A 20,614-nucleotide genomic window follows, 5' to 3' on the forward strand; every position below is an offset into this window, starting at 1 on the left:
GCAGAGGCAGTGGCGCAGGCGGAGGCGGTGGCAGAGGCAGTGGCACATCCGGTGGCAGAGACGCAGGCAGAGGCAGAGGCAGAGGCGCAGGCAGAGGCAGAGGCAGAGGCAGAGACGCAGGCAGAGGCAGAGGCAGAGGCAGAGACGCAGGCGGTGGCAGAGGCAGAGACAGAGGCAGAGACGCAGGCAGAGGCAGAGGCAGAGGCAGAGGTAGAGGCAGAGGCAGAGGTAGAGGCAGAGACGCAGGCAGAGGCAGAGGCAGAGATACAGGCAGAGGTAGAGGCAGAGACAGAGGCAGAGGCAGAGGCAGCGGCGCAGGCAGAGGCAGAGACAGAGACAGAGACAGAGACGCAGGCAGACGCAGAGGCAGAGGCAGAGACGCAGGCAGAGGCAGAGGCAGAGGCAGAGACGCAGGCAGAGGCAGAGGTAGAGGCAGAGGCAGAGGCAGAGGCAGAGACGCAGGCAGAGGCAGAGGCAGAGGCAGAGACGCAGGCAGAGGCAGAGGTAGAGGCAGAGGCAGAGGCAGAGGCAGAGGTAGAGGCAGAGGCAGAGGCAGAGGCAGCGGCGCAGGCAGAGGCAGAGACAGAGACAGAGACAGAGACGCAGGCAGACGCAGAGGCAGAGGCAGAGACGCAGGCAGAGGCAGAGGCAGAGGCAGAGACGCAGGCAGAGGCAGAGGTAGAGGCAGAGGCAGAGGCAGAGGCAGAGACGCAGGCAGAGGCAGAGGCAGAGGCAGAGACGCAGGCAGAGGCAGAGGTAGAGGCAGAGGCAGAGGCAGAGGCAGAGGTAGAGGCAGAGGCAGAGGTAGAGGCAGAGACGCAGGTAGAGGCAGAGGCAGAGACACAGGCAGAGGTAGAGGCAGAGGCAGCGGCGCAGGCAGAGGCAGAGACGCAGTCAGAGGCAGAGGCAGAGGCAGTGGCGGAGGCAGAGGCAGAGACGCAGTCAGAGGCAGAGGCAGAGGCAGAAACGCAGGCGGAGGCAGAGGCAGAGGCAGAGGCGGAGGCAGAGGCAGAGACGCAGGCAGAGGCAGAGATAGAGGCAGAGGCAGAGGCGCAGGCGGTGGCAGAGGCAGGGGCAGTGGCGATGGCAGAGGCAGAGACGCAGGCAGAGGCAGAGGTAGAGGCAGAGGCGCAGGCGGTGGCAGAGGCAGAGGCAGTGGCGCAGGCGGTGGCAGAGACGCTGGCAGAGGTAGAGGCAGTGGCGCAGGCGGTGGCAGAGACGCTGGCAGAGGCAGAGGTAGAGGCAGAGGCGGTGGCAGAGGCAGAGGCAGTGGCGCAGGCGGTGGCAGAGACGCTGGCAGATGCAGAGGCAGTGGCGCAGTCTGAGGCAGAGACGCAGGCAGAGGCAGAGGCAGAGGCAGAGACGCAGGCAGAGGCAGTGGCAGAGGCAGAGACGCAGGCGGAGGCAGAGACGCAGGCAGAGACAGAGACGCAGGCAGAGGCAGAGACGCAGGCAGAGGCAGAGACGCAGGCAGAGACAGAGACGCAGGCAGAGGCAGAGACGCAGGCGAAGGCAGAGACAGAGACGCAGGCAGAGGTAGAGGCAGAGGCAGAGGCAGAGGCAGAGGCAGAGACGCAGGCAGAGACAGAGACGCAGGCAGAGGCAGAGACGCAGGCAGAGGCAGAGACAGAGACGCAGGCAGAGGCAGAGACGCAGGCGGAGGCAGAGGCAGAGGCAGAGGCAGATACGCAGGAGAGGCAGAGGCAGAGACGCAGGCAGAGGCAGAGGCAGAGACGCAGGCAGAGGCAGAGGCAGAGACAGAGGCAGTGGCGCAGGCGGTGGAAGAAACTCAGGCAGAGGCAGATGCAGAGGCAGAGGCAGAGGCAGAGACGCAGGCAGAGGCAGAGACGCAGGCAGAGGCAGAGGCAGAGGCGCAGGCGGAGGCAGAGACAGAGACGCAGGCAGAGACAGAGACGCAGGCAGAGTCAGAGGCAGAGACGCAGGCAGAGGCAGAGGCAGAGACAGAGACGCAGGCAGAGGCAGAGGCAGAGACGCAGGCAGAGGCAGAGGCAGAGACAGAGGCAGTGGCGCAGGCGGTGGAAGAGACTCAGGAAGAGGCAGAGGCTGAGGCAGAGGCAGAGGCAGAGACGCAGGCAGAGGCAGAGACGCAGGCAGAGACAGAGGCAGAGGCAGAGGCAGAGATGCAGGCGGAGGCAGAGACAGAGACGCAGGCAGAGGCAGAGACACAGGCAGAGGCAGAGGCAGAGGTAGAGGCAGAGACGCAGGCAAAGGCAGAGGCAGAGGCAGAGGCAGAGGCAGAGACGCAGGCAGAGGCAGAGGCAGAGACGCAGGCAGAGGCAGAGGCAGAGGCAGAGGCAGAGACGCAGGCAGAGGCAGAGGCAGAGACGCAGGCAGAGGCAGAGACGCAGGCGGCGGCAGAGGCAGAGGCAGAGACGCAGGCAGAGGCAGAGACGCAGGCAGAGGCAGAGGCAGTGGCGCAGGCGGTGGCAGAGGCAGAGGCAGAGGCGCAGGCGGTGGCAGAGACGCTGGCAGAGGCAGAGGCAGTGGCGCAGGCGGTGGCAGAGACGCTGGCAGAGGCAGAGGCAGAGGCAGTGGCGCAGGCGGTGGCAGAAACGCTGGCAGAGGCAGAGGTAGAGACGCAGGCAGAGGCAGAGTCAGTGTCGCAGGCGGTGGCAGAGACGCTGGCAGAGACAGAGGCAGAGGCAGAGACGCAGGCAGAGGCAGAGGCAGAGACGCAGGAGGAGGCAGAGGCACAGGCAGAGGCAGAGGCAGAGACGCAGGCAGAGGCAGAGGCAGAGGCAGAGGCAGTGGCAGAGGCAGTGGCGCAGGCGGTGGCAGAGACGCTGGCAGAGGCAGAGGCAGAGTCAGTGTCGCAGGCGGTGGCAGAGACGCAGGCAGAGGCAGAGGCAGAGGCAGAGGCAGAGGCAGAGACGCAGGCGGAGGCAGAGACAGAGACGCAGGCAGAGACAGAGACTCAGGCAGAGGCAGAGGCAGAGGCAGAGACGCAGGCAGCGACGCAGGCAGTGTCGCAGGCAGAGGCAGAGACGCAGGCGGAGGCAGAGGCAGTAGCGCAGGCGGTGGCAGAGACGCTGGCAGAGGCAGAGGCAGTAGCGCAGGCGGTGGCAGAGGCAGAGGCAGAGGCAGTGGCGCAGGCCGTGGCAGAGACGCTGGCAGAGGCAGAGGCAGTAGCGCAGGCGTTGGCAGAGGCAGAGGCAGTGGCGCAGGCGGTGGCAGAGACGCTGGCAGAGGCAGAGGCAGTGGCGCAGGCGGTGGCAGAGGCAGAGGCAGTGGCGCAGGCGGTGGCAGAGACGCTGGCAGAGGCAGAGGCAGAGGCAGTGGCGCAGGCGGTGGCAGAGAAGCTGGCAGAGGTAGAGGCAGTGGCGCAGGCGGTGGCAGAGACGCAGGCAGAGACAGAGGCAGAGGTGCAGGCGGTGGCAGAGACGCAGGCAGAGGCAAAGGCAGAGGCAGTGGCGCAGGCGGTGGCAGAGACGCAGGCAGAGGCAGAGGCAGAGGCAGTGGCGCAGGCGGTGGCCGAGACGCTGGCAGAGGCAGAGGCAGAGGCAGTGGCGCAGGCGGTGGCAGAGACGCTGGCAGAGGCAGAGGCAGTGGCGCAGGCGGTGGCAGAGACGCAGGCAGAGGCAGAGGCAGAGGCAGAGGCAGAGGCACAGGCAGAGGCAGTGGCGCAGGCGGTGGCAGAGACGCTGGCAGAGGCAGAGGCAATGGCGCAGGCAGAGGCAGAGGCAGTGGCGCAGGCAGAGGCAGAGGCACAGGCAGAGGCAGTGGCGCAGGCGGTGGCAGAGACGCTGGCAGAGGCAGAGGCAGAGGCACAGGCACAGGCAGAGGCAGTGGCGCAGGCGGTGGCAGAGACGCTGGCAGAGGCAGAGGCAGTGGCGCAGGCAGAGGCAGAGGCAATGGCGCTGGCAGAAGCAGAGACGCAGGCGGAGGCAGAGGCACAGGCAGAGGCAGAGGCAGTGGCGCATGCGGTGGCAGAGACGCAGGCGGAGGCAGAGGCAGAGGCAAAGGCAGTGGCGCAGGCGGTGGCAGAGACGCAGGCGGAGGCAGAGGCAGAGGCAGAGGCAGTGGCGCAGGCGGTGGCAGAGACGCTGGCAGAGGCAGAGGCACAGGCACAGGCAGAGGCAGTGGCGCAGGCGGTGGCAGAGACGCAGGCGGTGGCAGAGACGCAGGCAGAGGCAGAGGCAGAGGCACAGGCAGAGGCAGTGGCGCAGGCGGTGGCAGAGACGCTGGCAGAGGCAGAGGCAGTGGCAGAGGCAGAGGCAGAGGCAGTGGCGCAGGCGGTGGCAGAGACGCTGGCAGAGGCAGAGGCAGTGGCAGAGGCAGAGGCAGAGGCAGTGGCGCAGGCGGTGGCAGAGGCAGAGTCAGAGGCGGTGGCAGAGACGCAGGCGGTGGCAGAGACGCAGGCGGTGGCAGAGACGCTGGCAGACGCAGAGGCAGTGGCGCAGGCGGAGGCAGAGACGCTGGCAGACGCAGAGGCAGTGGCGCAGGCGGAGGCAGAGACGCTGGCAGAGGCAGAGGCAGAGGCAGGGACGCTGGCAGAGGCAGAGGCAGAGGTAGAGGCAGAGGCGGTGGCAGAGACGCAGGCAGAGGCAGAGGCAGTGGCGCAGGCGGTGGCAGAGACGCTGGCAGAGGCAGAGGCAGAGGCAGTGGCGCAGGCGGTGGCAGAGACGCAGGCGGTGGCAGAGGCAGAGGCAGAGGCAGTGGCGCAGGCGGTGGCAGAGGCAGAGGCAGAGGCAGTGGCAGTGGCGCAGGCGGTGGCAGAGGCAGTGGCGCAGGCGGTGGCAGAGACCCTGGCAGAGGCAGAGGCAGTGGCGCAGGCGGTGGCAGAGGCAGAGGTAGAGGCAGAGACAGAGGCAGAGGCGGAGGCAGAGACAGAGACGCTGGCAGAGGCAGAGGCAGTGGCGCAGGCGGTGGCAGAGACGCTGGCAGAGGCAGAGGAAGTGCCACATCCGGTGGCAGAGACGCAGGCAGAGGCAGAGGCAGTGGCGCAGGGGGTGGCAGAGACGCAGGCGGTGGCAGAGGCAGAGGCAGTGGTGCAGGCGGAGGCGGTGGCAGAGGCAGTGGCACAGGCGGTGGCAGAGACGTGGCAGAGGCAGAGGCAGTGGCACATCCGGTGGCAGAGACGCAGGCAGAGGCAGAGGCAGAGACGCAGGCAGAGGCAGAGGCAGAGGCAGAGACTCAGGCGGAGGCAGAGGCAGAGGCGCAGGCAGAGGCAGAGGCAGAGGCAGAGACGCAGGCGGTGGCAGAGACGCTGGCAGAGGCAGAGGCAGAGGCAGAGACGCAGGCGGTGGCAGAGGCAGAGGCAGAGGCGCAGGCAGAGGCAGAGGCAGAGACACAGGCGGAGGCAGAGGCAGAGGCAGAGGCAGAGGCAGAGGCAGGCAGAGGCAGAGGCAGAGGCGGAGGCAGAGGCAGAGGCGCAGGCAGAGGCAGAGGCAGAGGCAGTGGCGGAGGCAGAGGCAGAGACGCAGGCAGAGGCAGAGGCAGAGGCAGAGACGCAGGCGGTGGCAGAGGCAGAGGCAGAGGCGCAGGCAGAGGCAGAGGCAGAGGCAGAGACACACGCAGAGGCAGAGGCAGAGACGCAGGCGGAGGCAGAGGCAGAGGCAGAGGCAGAGGCAGAGGCAGGCAGAGGCAGAGGCAGAGGCAGAGGCAGAGGCAGAGACGCAGGCAGAGGCAGAGACGCAGGCAGAGGCAGAGGCAGAGGCAGAGGCGCAGGCGGTGGCAGAGGCAGTGGCGCATGGCGGTGGCAGAGACGCTGGCAGAGGCAGAGGCAGTGGCGCAGGCGGTGGCAGAGACGCTGGCAGAGGCAGAGGCAGAGGCAGAGGCAGAGGCAAAGGCAGAGGCAGAGGCAGAGACGCAGGCAGAGGCAGAGACGCAGGCGGAGGCAGAGGCAGAGGCACAGGCAGAGGCAGAGGCAGAGGCAGAGACGCAGGCAGAGGCAGAGGCAGAGACAGAGGCAGTGGCGCAGGCGGTGGAAGAGACTCAGGCAGAGGCAGAGGCTGAGGCAGAGGCAGAGACGCAGGCAGAGGCAGAGACGCAGGCAGAGACAGAGGCAGAGGCAGAGGCAGAGACGCAGGCAGAGGCAGAGGCAGAGACAGAGGCAGTGGCGCAGGCGGTGGAAGAGACTCAGGCAGAGGCAGAGGCAGAGGCAGAGGCAGAGACACAGGCAGAGGCAGAGGCAGAGGTAGAGGCAGAGACGCAGGCAAAGGCAGAGGCAGAGGCAGAGGCAGAGGCAGAGACGCAGGCAGAGGCAGAGGCAGAGGCAGAGACGCAGGCAGAGGCAGAGGCAGAGGCAGAGGCAGAGACGCAGGCAGAGGCAGAGGCAGAGGCAGAGACGCAGGCAGAGGCAGAGACGCAGGCGGAGGCAGAGGCAGAGGCAGAGACGCAGGCAGAGGCAGAGACGCAGGCAGAGGCAGAGGCAGTGGCGCAGGCGGTGGCAGAGGCAGAGGCAGAGGCAGAGGCGCAGGCGGTGGCAGAGACGCTGGCAGAGGCAGAGGCAGTGGCGCAGGCGGTGGCAGAGACGCTGGCAGAGGCAGAGGCAGAGGCAGTGGCGCAGGCGGTGGCAGAAACGCTGGCAGAGGCAGAGGTAGAGACGCAGGCAGAGGCAGAGTCAGTGTCGCAGGCGGTGGCAGAGACGCTGGCAGAGACAGAGGCAGAGGCAGAGACGCAGGCAGAGGCAGAGGCAGAGGCAGAGACGCAGGAGGAGGCAGAGGCAGAGGCACAGGCAGAGGCAGAGGCAGAGACGCAGGCAGAGGCAGAGGCAGAGGCAGAGGCAGTGGCAGAGGCAGTGGCGCAGGCGGTGGCAGAGACGCTGGCAGAGGCAGAGGCAGAGTCAGTATCGCAGGCGGTGGCAGAGACGCAGGCAGAGGCAGAGGCAGAGGCAGAGGCAGAGGCAGAGACGCAGGCAGAGGCAGAGGCAGAGGCAGAGGCAGAGACGCAGGCAGCGACGCAGGCAGTGGCGCAGGCAGAGGCAGAGACGCAGGCGGAGGCAGAGGCAGTAGCGCAGGCGGTGCCAGAGACGCTGGCAGAGGCAGAGGCAGTAGCGCAGGCGGTGGCAGAGGCAGAGGCAGAGGCAGTGGCGGTGGCAGAGACGCTGGCAGAGGCAGAGGCAGAGGCAGTAGCGCAGGCGGTGGCAGAGGCAGAGGCAGAGGCAGTGGCGGTGGCAGAGACGCTGGCAGAGGCAGAGGCAGAGGCAGTAGCGCAGGCGGTGGCAGAGACGCTGGCAGAGGCAGAGGCAGTAGCGCAGGCGTTGGCAGAGGCAGAGGCAGAGGCAGTGGCGCAGGCGGTGGCAGAGACGCTGGCAGAGGCAGAGGCAGTGGCGCAGGCGGTGGCAGAGGCAGAGGCAGTGGCGCAGGCGGTGGCAGAGACGCTGGCAGAGGCAGAGGCAGAGGCAGTGGCGCAGGCGGTGGCAGAGACGCTGGCAGAGGCAGAGGCAGTGGCGCAGGCGGTGGCAGAGACGCAGGCAGAGGCAGAGGCAGAGGTGCAGGCGGTGGCAGAGACGCAGGCAGAGGCAGAGGCAGAGGCAGTGGCGCAGGCGGTGGCAGAGACGCAGGCAGAGGCAGAGGCAGAGGCAGTGGCGCAGGCGGTGGCCGAGACGCTGGCAGAGGCAGAGGCAGAGGCAGTGGCGCAGGCGATGGCAGAGACGCTGGCAGAGGCAGAGGCAGTGGCGCAGGCGGTGGCAGAGACGCAGGCAGAGGCAGAGGCAGAGGCAGAGGCACAGGCAGAGGCAGTGGCGCAGGCGGTGGCAGAGACGCTGGCAGAGGCAGAGGCAATGGCGCAGGCAGAGGCAGAGGCAGTGGCGCAGGCAGAGGCAGAGGCACAGGCAGAGGCAGTGGCGCAGGCGGTGGCAGAGACGCTGGCAGAGGCAGAGGCAGAGGCACAGGCACAGGCAGAGGCAGTGGCGCAGGCGGTGGCAGAGACGCTGGCAGAGGCAGAGGCAGTGGCGCAGGCAGAGGCAGAGGCAATGGCGCTGGCAGAAGCAGAGACGCAGGCGGAGGCAGAGGCACAGGCAGAGACAGAGGCAGTGGCGCATGCGGTGGCAGAGACGCAGGCGGAGGCAGAGGCAGAGGCAGAGGCAGTGGCGCAGGCGGTGGCAGAGACGCTGGCAGAGGCAGAGGCACAGGCACAGGCAGAGGCAGTGGCGCAGGCGGTGGCAGAGGCAGAGTCAGAGGCAGAGGCAGAGGCAGTGGCGCAGGCGGTGGCAGAGGCAGAGTCAGAGGCGGTGGCAGAGACGCAGGCGGTGGCAGAGACGCAGGCGGTGGCAGAGACGCTGGCAGACGCAGAGGCAGTGGCGCAGGCGGAGGCAGAGACGCTGGCAGAGGCAGAGGCAGAGGCAGAGACGCTGGCAGAGGCAGAGGCAGAGGTAGAGGCAGAGGCGGTGGCAGAGACGCAGGCAGAGGCAGAGGCAGTGGCGCAGGCGGTGGCAGAGACGCTGGCAGAGGCAGAGGCAGAGGCAGTGGCGCAGGCGGTGGCAGAGACGCAGGCGGTGGCAGAGGCAGAGGCAGAGGCAGTGGCGCAGGCGGTGGCAGAGACGCTGGCAGAGGCAGAGGCAGAGGCAGAGGCAGTGGCGCAGGCGGTGGCAGAGACGCTGGCAGAGGCAGAGGAAGTGCCACATCCGGTGGCAGAGACGCAGGCAGAGGCAGAGGCAGTGGCGCAGGGGGTGGCAGAGACGCAGGCGGTGGCAGAGGCAGAGGCAGTGGCGCAGGCGGAGGCGGTGGCAGAGGCAGTGGCACAGGCGGTGGCAGAGACGTGGCAGAGGCAGAGGCAGTGGCACATCCGGTGGCAGAGACGCAGGCAGAGGCAGAGGCAGAGACGCAGGCAGAGGCAGAGGCAGAGGCAGAGACGCAGGCGGAGGCAGAGGCAGAGGCGCAGGCAGAGGCAGAGGCAGAGACGCAGGCAGAGGCAGAGGCAGAGACGCAGGCGGTGGCAGAGGCAGAGGCAGAGGCGCAGGCAGAGGCAGAGGCAGAGGCAGAGGCAGAGACACACGCAGAGGCAGAGGCTGAGACGCAGGCGGAGGCAGAGGCAGAGGCAGAGGCAGAGGCAGAGGCAGGCAGAGGCAGAGGCAGAGGCAGAGGCAGAGGCAGGCAGAGGCAGAGGCAGAGGCAGAGGCAGAGGCGCAGGCGGTGGCAGAGGCAGTGGCGCAGGCGGTGGCAGAGACGCTGGCAGAGGCAGAGGCAGAGGCAGAGGCAGAGGCAAAGGCAGAGGCAGAGGCAGAGACGCAGGCAGAGACAGAGACGCAGGCAGAGGCAGAGACGCAGACGGAGGCAGAGGCAGAGACGCAGGCGGAGGCAGAGGCAGAGGCAGAGGCAGAGGCAGAGGCAGAGGCAGTGGCAGAGGCAGAGGCAGAGACGCTGGCAGAGGCAGAGGCAGAGACGCAGGCAGAGGCAGAGGCAGAGACGCAGGCTGAGGCAGAGGCAGAGACAGAAGCAGTGGCGCAGGCGGTGGAAGAGACTCAGGCAGAGGCAGAGGCAGAGGTAGAGGCAGAGACGCAGGCAAAGGCAGAGGCAGAGGCAGAGGCAGAGGCAGAGACGCAGGCAGAGGCAGAGGCAGAGGCAGAGACGCAGGAGAGGCAGAGACGCAGGCAGAGGCAGAGGCAGAGACAGAGGCAGTGGCGCAGGCGGTGGAAGAGACTCAGGCAGAGGCAGAGGCAGAGGCAGAGGCAGAGACGCAGGCAGAGGCAGAGACAGAGACGCAGGCAGAGACAGAGACGCAGGCAGAGACAGAGGCAGAGACGCAGGCAGCGACGCAGGCAGTGGCGCAGGCAGAGGCAGAGGCAGAGTCAGTTTCGCAGGCGGTGGCAGAGACAGAGACGCAGGCAGAGACAGAGACGCAGGCAGAGGCAGAGGCAGAGACGCAGGCAGAGGCAGAGGCAGAGGCAGAGACAAGGCAGAGACGCAGGCAGAGGCAGAGACGCAGGCAGAGGCAGAGGCAGAGGCAGAGACGCAGGCGGAGGCAGAGACAGAGACGCAGGCAGAGGCAGAGGCAGAGGCAGAGACGCAGGCAGAGGCAGAGGCAGAGGTAGAGGCGGAGGCAGAGGCAGAGGCAGAGGCAGAGACGCAGGCAGAGGCAGAGGCAGAGGCAGAGACGCAGGCAGAGGCAGAGGCAGAGACGCAGGCGGACGCAGAGGCAGAGGCAGAGGCAGAGACGCAGGCGGTGGCAGAGACGCAGGCAGAGGCAGAGGCAGAGGCACAGGCACAGGCAGAGGCAGTGGCGCAGGCGGTGGCAGAGGCAGAGGTAGAGGCAGAGGCGCAGGCGGTGGCAGAGACGCTGGCAGAGGCAGAGGCAGTGGCGGAGGCGATGGCAGAGACGCTGGCAGAGGCAGAGGCAGAGGCAGTGGCGCAGGCGGTGGCAGAGACGCTGGCAGAGGCAGAGGCAGAGGTAGAGACGCAGGCAGAGGCAGAGTCAGTGTCGCAGGCGGTGGCAGAGACGCTGGCAGAGACAGAGGCAGAGGCAGAGACGCAGGCAGAGGCAGAGGCAGAGGCTGAGACGCAGGCGGAGGGAGAGGCAGAGGCACAGGCAGAGGCAGAGGCAGAGACGCAGGCAGAGGCAGAGGCAGAGGCAGAGGCAGTGGCAGAGGCAGTGGCGCAGGCGGTGGCAGAGACGCTGGCAGAGGCAGGGGCAGAGGCAGAGGCAGAGACGCAGGCGGAGGCAGAGACAGAGACGCAGGCAGAGACAGAGACGCAGGCAGAGGCAGAGGCAGAGGCAGAGACGCAGGCAGCGACGCAGGCAGTGGCTCAGGCAGAGGCAGAGACGCAGGCGGAGGCAGAGGCAGAGGCAGAGGCAGTGGCGCAGGCGGTGGCAGAGACGCTGGCAGAGGCAGAGGCAGTGGCGCAGGCGGTGGCAGAGACGCAGGCAGAGGCAGAGGCAGAGGCAGTGGCGCAGGCAGTGGCAGAGACGCAGGCAGAGGCAGAGGCAGAGGCAGTGGCGCAGGCGGTGGTAGAGACGCTGGCAGAGGCAGTGGCGCAGGCGGTGGCAGAGGCAGAGGCAGTGGCAGTGGCGCAGGCGGTGGCAGAGACGCTGGCAGAGGCAGAGGCAGTGGCGCAGGCGGAGGCAGAGACGCTGGCAGAGGCAGAGGCAGAGGCAGAGACGCTGGCAGAGGCAGAGGCAGAGGTAGAGGCAGAGGCGGTGGCAGAGACGCAGGCAGAGGCAGAGGCAGTGGCGCAGGCGGTGGCAGAGACGCTGGCAGAGGCAGAGGCAGAGGCAGTGGCGCAGGCGGTGGCAGAGACGCAGGCGGTGGCAGAGGCAGAGGCAGAGGCAGTGGCGCAGGCGGTGGCAGAGACGCTGGCAGAGGCAGAGGCAGAGGCAGAGGCAGTGGCGCAGGCGGTGGCAGAGACGCTGGCAGAGGCAGAGGAAGTGCCACATCCGGTGGCAGAGACGCAGGCAGAGGCAGAGGCAGTGGCGCAGGGGGTGGCAGAGACGCAGGCGGTGGCAGAGGCAGAGGCAGTGGCGCAGGCGGAGGCGGTGGCAGAGGCAGTGGCACAGGCGGTGGCAGAGACGTGGCAGAGGCAGAGGCAGTGGCACATCCGGTGGCAGAGACGCAGGCAGAGGCAGAGGCAGAGACGCAGGCAGAGGCAGAGGCAGAGGCAGAGACGCAGGCGGAGGCAGAGGCAGAGGCGCAGGCAGAGGCAGAGGCAGAGACGCAGGCAGAGGCAGAGGCAGAGACGCAGGCGGTGGCAGAGGCAGAGGCAGAGGCGCAGGCAGAGGCAGAGGCAGAGGCAGAGGCAGAGACACACGCAGAGGCAGAGGCTGAGACGCAGGCGGAGGCAGAGGCAGAGGCAGAGGCAGAGGCAGAGGCAGGCAGAGGCAGAGGCAGAGGCAGAGGCAGAGGCAGGCAGAGGCAGAGGCAGAGGCAGAGGCAGAGGCGCAGGCGGTGGCAGAGGCAGTGGCGCAGGCGGTGGCAGAGACGCTGGCAGAGGCAGAGGCAGAGGCAGAGGCAGAGGCAAAGGCAGAGGCAGAGGCAGAGACGCAGACAGAGACAGAGACGCAGGCAGAGGCAGAGACGCAGACGGAGGCAGAGGCAGAGACGCAGGCGGAGGCAGAGGCAGAGGCAGAGGCAGAGGCAGAGGCAGAGGCAGTGGCAGAGGCAGAGGCAGAGACGCTGGCAGAGGCAGAGGCAGAGACGCAGGCAGAGGCAGAGGCAGAGACGCAGGCTGAGGCAGAGGCAGAGACAGAAGCAGTGGCGCAGGCGGTGGAAGAGACTCAGGCAGAGGCAGAGGCAGAGGTAGAGGCAGAGACGCAGGCAAAGGCAGAGGCAGAGGCAGAGGCAGAGACGCAGGCAGAGGCAGAGGCAGAGGCAGAGACGCAGGAGAGGCAGAGACGCAGGCAGAGGCAGAGGCAGAGACAGAGGCAGTGGCGCAGGCGGTGGAAGAGACTCAGGCAGAGGCAGAGGCAGAGGCAGAGGCAGAGACGCAGGCAGAGGCAGAGACAGAGACGCAGGCAGAGACAGAGACGCAGGCAGAGACAGAGGCAGAGACGCAGGCAGCGACGCAGGCAGTGGCGCAGGCAGAGGCAGAGGCAGAGTCAGTTTCGCAGGCGGTGGCAGAGACAGAGACGCAGGCAGAGACAGAGACGCAGGCAGAGGCAGAGGCAGAGACGCAGGCAGAGGCAGAGGCAGAGGCAGAGACAAGGCAGAGACGCAGGCAGAGGCAGAGACGCAGGCAGAGGCAGAGGCAGAGGCAGAGACGCAGGCGGAGGCAGAGACAGAGACGCAGGCAGAGGCAGAGGCAGAGGCAGAGACGCAGGCAGAGGCAGAGGCAGAGGTAGAGGCGGAGGCAGAGGCAGAGGCAGAGGCAGAGACGCAGGCAGAGGCAGAGGCAGAGGCAGAGACGCAGGCAGAGGCAGAGGCAGAGACGCAGGCGGACGCAGAGGCAGAGGCAGAGGCAGAGACGCAGGCGGTGGCAGAGACGCAGGCAGAGGCAGAGGCAGAGGCACAGGCACAGGCAGAGGCAGTGGCGCAGGCGGTGGCAGAGGCAGAGGTAGAGGCAGAGGCGCAGGCGGTGGCAGAGACGCTGGCAGAGGCAGAGGCAGTGGCGGAGACGATGGCAGAGACGCTGGCAGAGGCAGAGGCAGAGGCAGTGGCGCAGGCGGTGGCAGAGACGCTGGCAGAGGCAGAGGCAGAGGTAGAGACGCAGGCAGAGGCAGAGTCAGTGTCGCAGGCGGTGGCAGAGACGCTGGCAGAGACAGAGGCAGAGGCAGAGACGCAGGCAGAGGCAGAGGCAGAGGCTGAGACGCAGGCGGAGGGAGAGGCAGAGGCACAGGCAGAGGCAGAGGCAGAGACGCAGGCAGAGGCAGAGGCAGAGGCAGAGGCAGTGGCAGAGGCAGTGGCGCAGGCGGTGGCAGAGACGCTGGCAGAGGCAGGGGCAGAGGCAGAGGCAGAGACGCAGGCGGAGGCAGAGACAGAGACGCAGGCAGAGACAGAGACGCAGGCAGAGGCAGAGGCAGAGGCAGAGACGCAGGCAGCGACGCAGGCAGTGGCTCAGGCAGAGGCAGAGACGCAGGCGGAGGCAGAGGCAGAGGCAGAGGCAGTGGCGCAGGCGGTGGCAGAGACGCTGGCAGAGGCAGAGGCAGTGGCGCAGGCGGTGGCAGAGACGCAGGCAGAGGCAGAGGCAGAGGCAGTGGCGCAGGCAGTGGCAGAGACGCAGGCAGAGGCAGAGGCAGAGGCAGTGGCGCAGGCGGTGGCAGATACGCAGGCAGAGGCAGAGGTGCAGGAGGTGGCAGAGACGCTGGCAGAGGCAGAGGCAGAGGCAGAGGCAGTGGCGCAGGCGGTGGCAGAGACGCTGGCAGAGGCAGAGGCAGAGGCAGAGGCAGTGGCGCAGGCGGTGGCAGAGACGCTGGCAGAGGCAGAGGCAGAGGCAGAGGCAGAAACGCAGGCGGAGGCAGAGGCAGAGGCAGAGGCAGAGGCAGTGGCAGAGGCAGTGGCAGAGGCAGAGGCAGAGGCAGTGGCAGAGGCAGAGGCAGAGGCAGAGGCGCATGCGGTGGCAGAGGCAGAGGCAGAGACGCAGGCAGAGGCAGAGACGCAGGCAGAGGCAGAGGCAGAGGCAGAGGCAGTGGCAGAGGCAGTGGCAGAGGCAGTGGCGCAGGCAAAGGCAGAGGCAGAGGCAGTGGCAGAGGCAGAGGCAGAGGCAGTGGCAGAGGCAGTGGCGCAGGCAGTGGCAGAGGCAGAGACGCATGCAGAGGCGGAGGCAGAGGCGGAGGCAGAGGCAGAGGCGCAGGCAGAGGCAGAGGCAGAGGCAGAGGCAGAGGCAGAGGCGGAGGCAGAGGCGGAGGCGGAGGCGGAGGCGGAGGCAGAGGCAGAGGCGGAGGCGGAGGCGGAGGCGGAGGCGGAGGCGGAGGCAGAGGCGGAGGCGGAGGCGGAGGCGGAGGCGGAGGCAGTGGCAGAGGCAGAGGCAGAGGCAGAGGTAGAGGCGCAGAGGCAGAGGCAGAGGCAGAGGCAGAGGTAGAGGCGCAGAGGCAGAGGCAGAGGCGCAGAGGCAGTGGCAGAGGCAGAGGTAGAGGCAGAGGCAGAGGCAGAGGTAGAGGCGCAGAGGCAGTGGCAGAGGCAGAGGCAGAGGCAGAGGCAGAGGTAGAGGCGCAGAGGCAGTGGCAGAGGCAGAGGCAGAGGCAGAGGCAGAGGCAGAGGCAGTGGCGCAGGCGGTGGCAGAGGCAGAGGCAGAGGTAGAGGCGCAGAGGCAGTGGCAGAGGCAGAGGCAGAGGCAGTGGCAGAGGCAGAGGCAGAGGTAGAGGCGCAGAGGCGGTGGCAGAGGCAGAGGCAGAGGCAGAGGCAGAGGCAGTGGCGCAGGCGGTGGCAGAGGCAGAGGCAGTGGCGCAGGCGGTGGTAGAGACGCTGGCAGAGGCAGTGGCGCAGGCGGTGGCAGAGGCAGAGGCAGTGGCAGTGGCGCAGGCGGTGGCAGAGACGCTGGCAGAGGCAGAGGCAGTGGCGCAGGCGGTGGCAGAGACGCAGGCAGAGGCAGAGGCAGAGACGCAGGCAGAGGCAGAGGCAGAGGCAAAGACGCAGGCGGAGGCAGAGACAGAGACGCAGGCAGAGACAGAGACGCAGGCAGAGGCAGAGGCAGAGACGCAGGCAGCGACGCAGGCAGTGGCGCAGGCAGAGGCAGAGGCAGAGTCAGTTTCGCAGGCGGTGGCAGAGACAGAGACGCAGGCAGAGACAGAGACGCAGGCAGAGGCAGAGGCAGAGACGCAGGCAGAGGCAGAGGCAGAGGCAGAGACAAGGCAGAGACGCAGGCAGAGGCAGAGACGCAGGCAGAGGCAGAGGCAGAGGCAGAGACGCAGGCGGAGGCAGAGACAGAGACACAGGCAGAGGCAGAGGCAGAGGCAGAGACGCAGGCAGAGGCAGAGGCAGAGGTAGAGGCGGAGGCAGAGGCAGAGGCAGAGGCAGAGACGCAGGCAGAGGCAGAGGCAGAGACGCAGGCGGACGCAGAGGCAGAGGCAGAGGCAGAGACGCAGGCGGTGGCAGAGACGCAGGCAGAGGCAGAGGCAGAGGCACAGGCAGAGGCAGAGGCAGAGGCAGAGGCACAGGCACAGGCAGAGGCAGTGGCGCAGGCGGTGGCAGAGGCAGAGGTAGAGGCAGAGGCGCAGGCGGTGGCAGAGACGCTGGCAGAGGCAGAGGCAGTGGCGGAGGCGATGGCAGAGACGCTGGCAGAGGCAGAGGCAGAGGCAGTGGCGCAGGCGGTGGCAGAGACGCTGGCAGAGGCAGAGGCAGAGGCAGAGGCAGAAACGCAGGCGGAGGCAGAGGCAGAGGCAGAGGCAGAGGCAGTGGCAGAGGCAGTGGCAGAGGCAGAGGCAGAGGCAGTGGCAGAGGCATAGGCAGAGGCAGAGGCGCATGCGGTGGCAGAGGCAGAGGCAGAGACGCAGGCATGAGGCAGAGGCGCAGGCGGTGGCAGAGACGCAGGCAGAGGCAGAGACGCAGGCAGAGGCAGAGGCAGAGGCAGAGGCGCAGGCGGTGGCAGAGGCAGAGGCAGTGGCAGAGGCAGTGGCAGAGGCAGTGGCGCAGGCAAAGGCAGAGGCAGAGGCAGTGGCAGAGGCAGAGGCAGAGGCAGTGGCAGAGGCAGTGGCGCAGGCAGTGGCAGAGGCAGAGACGCATGCAGAGGCGGAGGCAGAGGCGGAGGCAGAGGCAGAGGCGCAGGCAGAGGCAGAGGCAGAGGCAGAGGCAGAGGCAGAGGCAGAGGCGGAGGCGGAGGCGGAGGCGGAGGCAGAGGCAGAGGCGGAGGCGGAGGCGGAGGCGGAGGCGGAGGCGGAGGCAGAGGCGGAGGCGGAGGCGGAGGCGGAGGCGGAGGCAGTGGCAGAGGCAGAGGCAGAGGCAGAGGCAGAGGTAGAGGCGCAGAGGCAGTGGCAGAGGCAGAGGCAGAGGCAGTGGCAGAGGCTGAGGTAGAGGCGCAGAGGCAGTGGCAGAGGCAGAGGCAGAGGCAGTGGCAGAGGCAGAGGCAGAGGCAGAGGCAGAGGCAGTGGCGCAGGCGGTGGCAGAGGCAGAGGCAGTGGCGCAGGCGGTGGTAGAGACGCTGGCAGAGGCAGTGGCGCAGGCGGTGGCAGAGGCAGAGGCAGTGGCAGTGGCGCAGGCGGTGGCAGAGACGCTGGCAGAGGCAGAGGCAGTGGCGCAGGCGGTGGCAGAGACGCAGGCAGAGGCAGAGGCAGTGGCGCATGGCGGTGGCAGAGACGCAGGCAGAGGCAGAGGCAGAGGCAGTGGCGCTGGCGGTGGCAGAGACGCTGGCAGAGGCAGAGGCAGAGGCAGTTGCGCAGGCGGTGGCAGAGACGCAGGCAGAGGCAGAGGCAGAGGCAGTGGCGCAGGCGGTGGCAGAGACGCAGGCAGAGGCAGAGGCACAGGCAGAGGCACAGGCAGAGGCAGTGGCGCAGGCGGTGGCAGAGACGCTGGCAGAGGCAGAGGCAGAGGCAGAGACAGAGGCAGTGGCGCAGGCGGTGGCAGAGACGCTGGCAGAGGCAGAGGCACAGGCAGAGGCACAGGCAGAGGCAGTGGCGCAGGCGGTGGCAGAGACGCTGGCAGAGGCAGAGGCAGAGGCAGAGACAGAGGCAGTGGCGCAGGCGGTGGCAGAGACGCTGGCAGAGGCAGAGGCAGTAGCGCAGGCGGTGGCAGAGGCAGAGGCAGAGGCAGAGGCAGTGGCGCAGGCGGTGGCAGAGACGCTAGCAGAGGCAGAGGCAGTGGCGCAGGCGGTGGCAGAGGCAGAGGCAGAGGCAGTGGTGCAGGCGGTGGCAGAGATGCTGGCAGAGGCAGAGGCAGTGGCGCAGGCGGTGGCAGAGACGCTGGCAGAGGCAGATGCAGTGGCGCAGGCGGTGGCAGAGACGCAGGCAGAGGCAGAGGCAGTGGCGCATGGCGGTGGCAGAGACGCAGGCAGAGGCAGAGTCAGAGGCAGTGGCGCCTGCGGTGGCAGAGACGCTGGCAGAGGCAGAGGCAGAGGCAGTGGCGCAGGCGGTGGCAGAGATGCTGGCAGAGGCAGAGGCAGTGGCGCAGGCGGAGGCGGTGGCAGGGGCAGAGGCAGTGGCGCAGGCGGTGGCAGAGTCGCTGGCAGAGGCAGAGGCAGTGGCGCAGGCGGTGGCAGAGACGCTGGCAGAGGCAGAGGCAGAGGCAGTGGCGCAGGCGGTTGCAGAGACGCTGGCAGAGGCAGAGGCACAGGCAGTGGCGCAGGCGGTGGCAGAGACGCAGGCAGAGGCAGAGGCAGTGGCGCAGGCGGTGGCAGAGGCAGAGGCAGAGGCAGTGGTGCAGGCGGTGGCAGAGATGCTGGCAGAGGCAGAGGCAGTGGCGCAGGCGGTGGCAGAGACGCTGGCAGAGGCAGATGCAGTGGCGCAGGCGGTGGCAGAGACGCAGGCAGAGGCAGAGGCAGTGGCGCATGGCGGTGGCAGAGACGCAGGCAGAGGCAGAGTCAGAGGCAGTGGCGCCTGCGGTGGCAGAGACGCTGGCAGAGGCAGAGGCAGAGGCAGTGGCGCAGGCGGTGGCAGAGATGCTGGCAGAGGCAGAGGCAGTGTTGCAGGCGGAGGCGGTGGCAGGGGCAGAGGCAGTGGCGCAGGCGGTGGCAGAGTCGCTGGCAGAGGCAGAGGCAGTGGCGCAGGCGGTGGCAGAGACGCTGGCAGAGGCAGAGGCAGAGGCAGTGGCGCAGGCGGTTGCAGAGACGCTGGCAGAGGCAGAGGCACAGGCAGTGGCGCAGGCGGTGGCAGAGACGCAGGCAGAGGCAGAGGCAGAGACAGAGGCAGAGAATCTGACAGAAACACAGACAGAATCACAGACAGGGAGACAGACAGAGAGAGACACAGAGATACAGGCAGAGACACAGACAGATACAGTGACACAGGCAAAGACAGAAACAGAGACACAGGCACAGACACAGGCACAGATAGAGTTGTGACAGAGACACAGACACAGACAGAAACACAGACAGAGACACAGACAGAGTAACAGACGGAGACAGAGACACAGGCAGGTACAAAGGCACAGACAGAGACACAGGTACAGACAGGCACAGGCACAGGCAGAGACACAGACCGAGACAGAGAATCTGACAGAAACACAGACTGAATCACAGACAGGGAGACAGACAGAGAGAGAGTCACACAGATACAGGCAGAGATACAGACAGATACAGTGACACAGGCAGAGACAGAAACAGAGACACAGGCATAGACACAGGCACATATAGAGTTGGGACAGAGACACAGACACAGTGAGAAACACAGACAGAGACACAAACAGAGTAACAGACACAACACAGACAGATACAAAGGCACAGGCACAGACACAGGCACAGACAAACACAGACACAGATGGAGACACAGACTGAGACACAAACAGAGACACAAACACAGGCAGAGACACAGACAGAACCGCTGACCGATTCAGAGACACAGACAGAGACACAGTCTCATACAGAGACCCAGACTCAGACACATACACAGACAGAGACACAGATACAGACACCGACCCAGACAGAGACATAGACGGAGGCACAGACGCAGACAGAGACACAGACAGAGACAGACAGAGAATCTGATATAAACACAGACATAATCACAAACAAAGAGGCAGACAGGGAGAGAGACACAGCTACAGGCAGAGACACAGGCAGATACAATGACACAGACAGAGACACAGACAGAGAAAGAGACGGAATCACAGACAGGGACATAAAAACAGACACAGACAAAGACAAAGACACGGACAGAAACAAAGACAGAGCCACTGACAGAGACACAGCCAGAGACATGACAGAGACACACACAGAGACAGACACAGATTGAGAGACAGTGAGCGACACAGTCAGAGACACAGACAGAGACACAGGCACAGACACAGGCACAGGCAGAGACACAGACAGAGACACAGACACAGATATAGACAGAGACGCAGACACAGACAGAGAGACAGTCAGCGACACCGACATAGACACAGACCGAGACACAGGCAGAGACATTTACATAGACAGAGACACAGAGCGAGAAAGAGTCAGAATCACAGACAGAGGCACAAACACAGACACAGACAGAGACACAGACAAAGACAGAGACACGGATAGAGACAAAGACACAAACACAGAAGAGACAGGGACACAGACAGAGACACGGGACACAGGTAGAGACAGATACGAAGACACAGACACAGACAGGGACACAGGCATAGACCGATACCGAGACACAGTTAGATACATTACACAGGCAGAAACACAGACAGAGGCACAGGCATAGACAGAGACACAGGTACAGGCAGAGACACAGACTGAGGCACAGTCAGAGCCACAGACAGAGTAACAGACACAGACAGATATACAGGCACACACAGAGACACAGATAGAATCACAGACAGAGAGACAGACAGAGAAAGACACACAGGTACAGGCAGAGACACAGACGGAGACAGAGACACAGACAGAGACAAAGACACAAATTGAGAGACAATCAGTGACACAGTCAGCGACACAGACATAGACACGGGCACAGACACGGGCACAGACACGGGCACAGGCAACGGCACAGACACGGGCGCAGACACGGGCACAGGCAACGGCACAGACACGGGCACAGACACGGGCACAGGCAACGGCACAGACAGAGGCACAGACAAAGATATAGACAGCGATGCAGACAGAGACACTGTAAGAGACACAGAGAGAAACAGAGACACAGACAGAGACACGGACAGACACAAAGACACAGGCCCAGACACAGCCTAAGACACAGACAGAGACACAGAGAGAGACACAGACACCGACAAACTCAGCCCAACCCGCCCTCACTGCTCGCCAGCTGCTGTCCCTCCAAGGAAAGGGGAATGGGTGTTTCAGCACCGAGAGTGAAGCCGGAGTCTGGAGGCAGAGGCGGGCTTGTCATTTGAGGAACGGTTGAGGACTCTGGGGCTTATGCCAGTAATAATGCTTCAGACAATGGAGGCTTCACACAGAGCTGTCCGTGCGCATGTGCGGGAGGGTCACTATCCCAGCAGGCAGTGCGCGGGCCACCCACTGACTGGCATCGTCTCCCCTGGCAACACAATATGGCAACCTGGAGTCTCGCCTGGCAACACAAGATGGTCACCTGGAGTCTCCCCTGGCAACACAAGATGACCACATGGAGTCTCCCCAGGAAACACAATTTGGCTGCCGGAGGACCTACTGGCAACAGATGACCGCCGCCGGCACGCAGGGCATGC

This window comes from Scyliorhinus torazame, chromosome 20 (assembly GCF_047496885.1).
Source record: "Scyliorhinus torazame isolate Kashiwa2021f chromosome 20, sScyTor2.1, whole genome shotgun sequence".
NCBI lineage: Eukaryota > Metazoa > Chordata > Chondrichthyes > Carcharhiniformes > Scyliorhinidae > Scyliorhinus > Scyliorhinus torazame.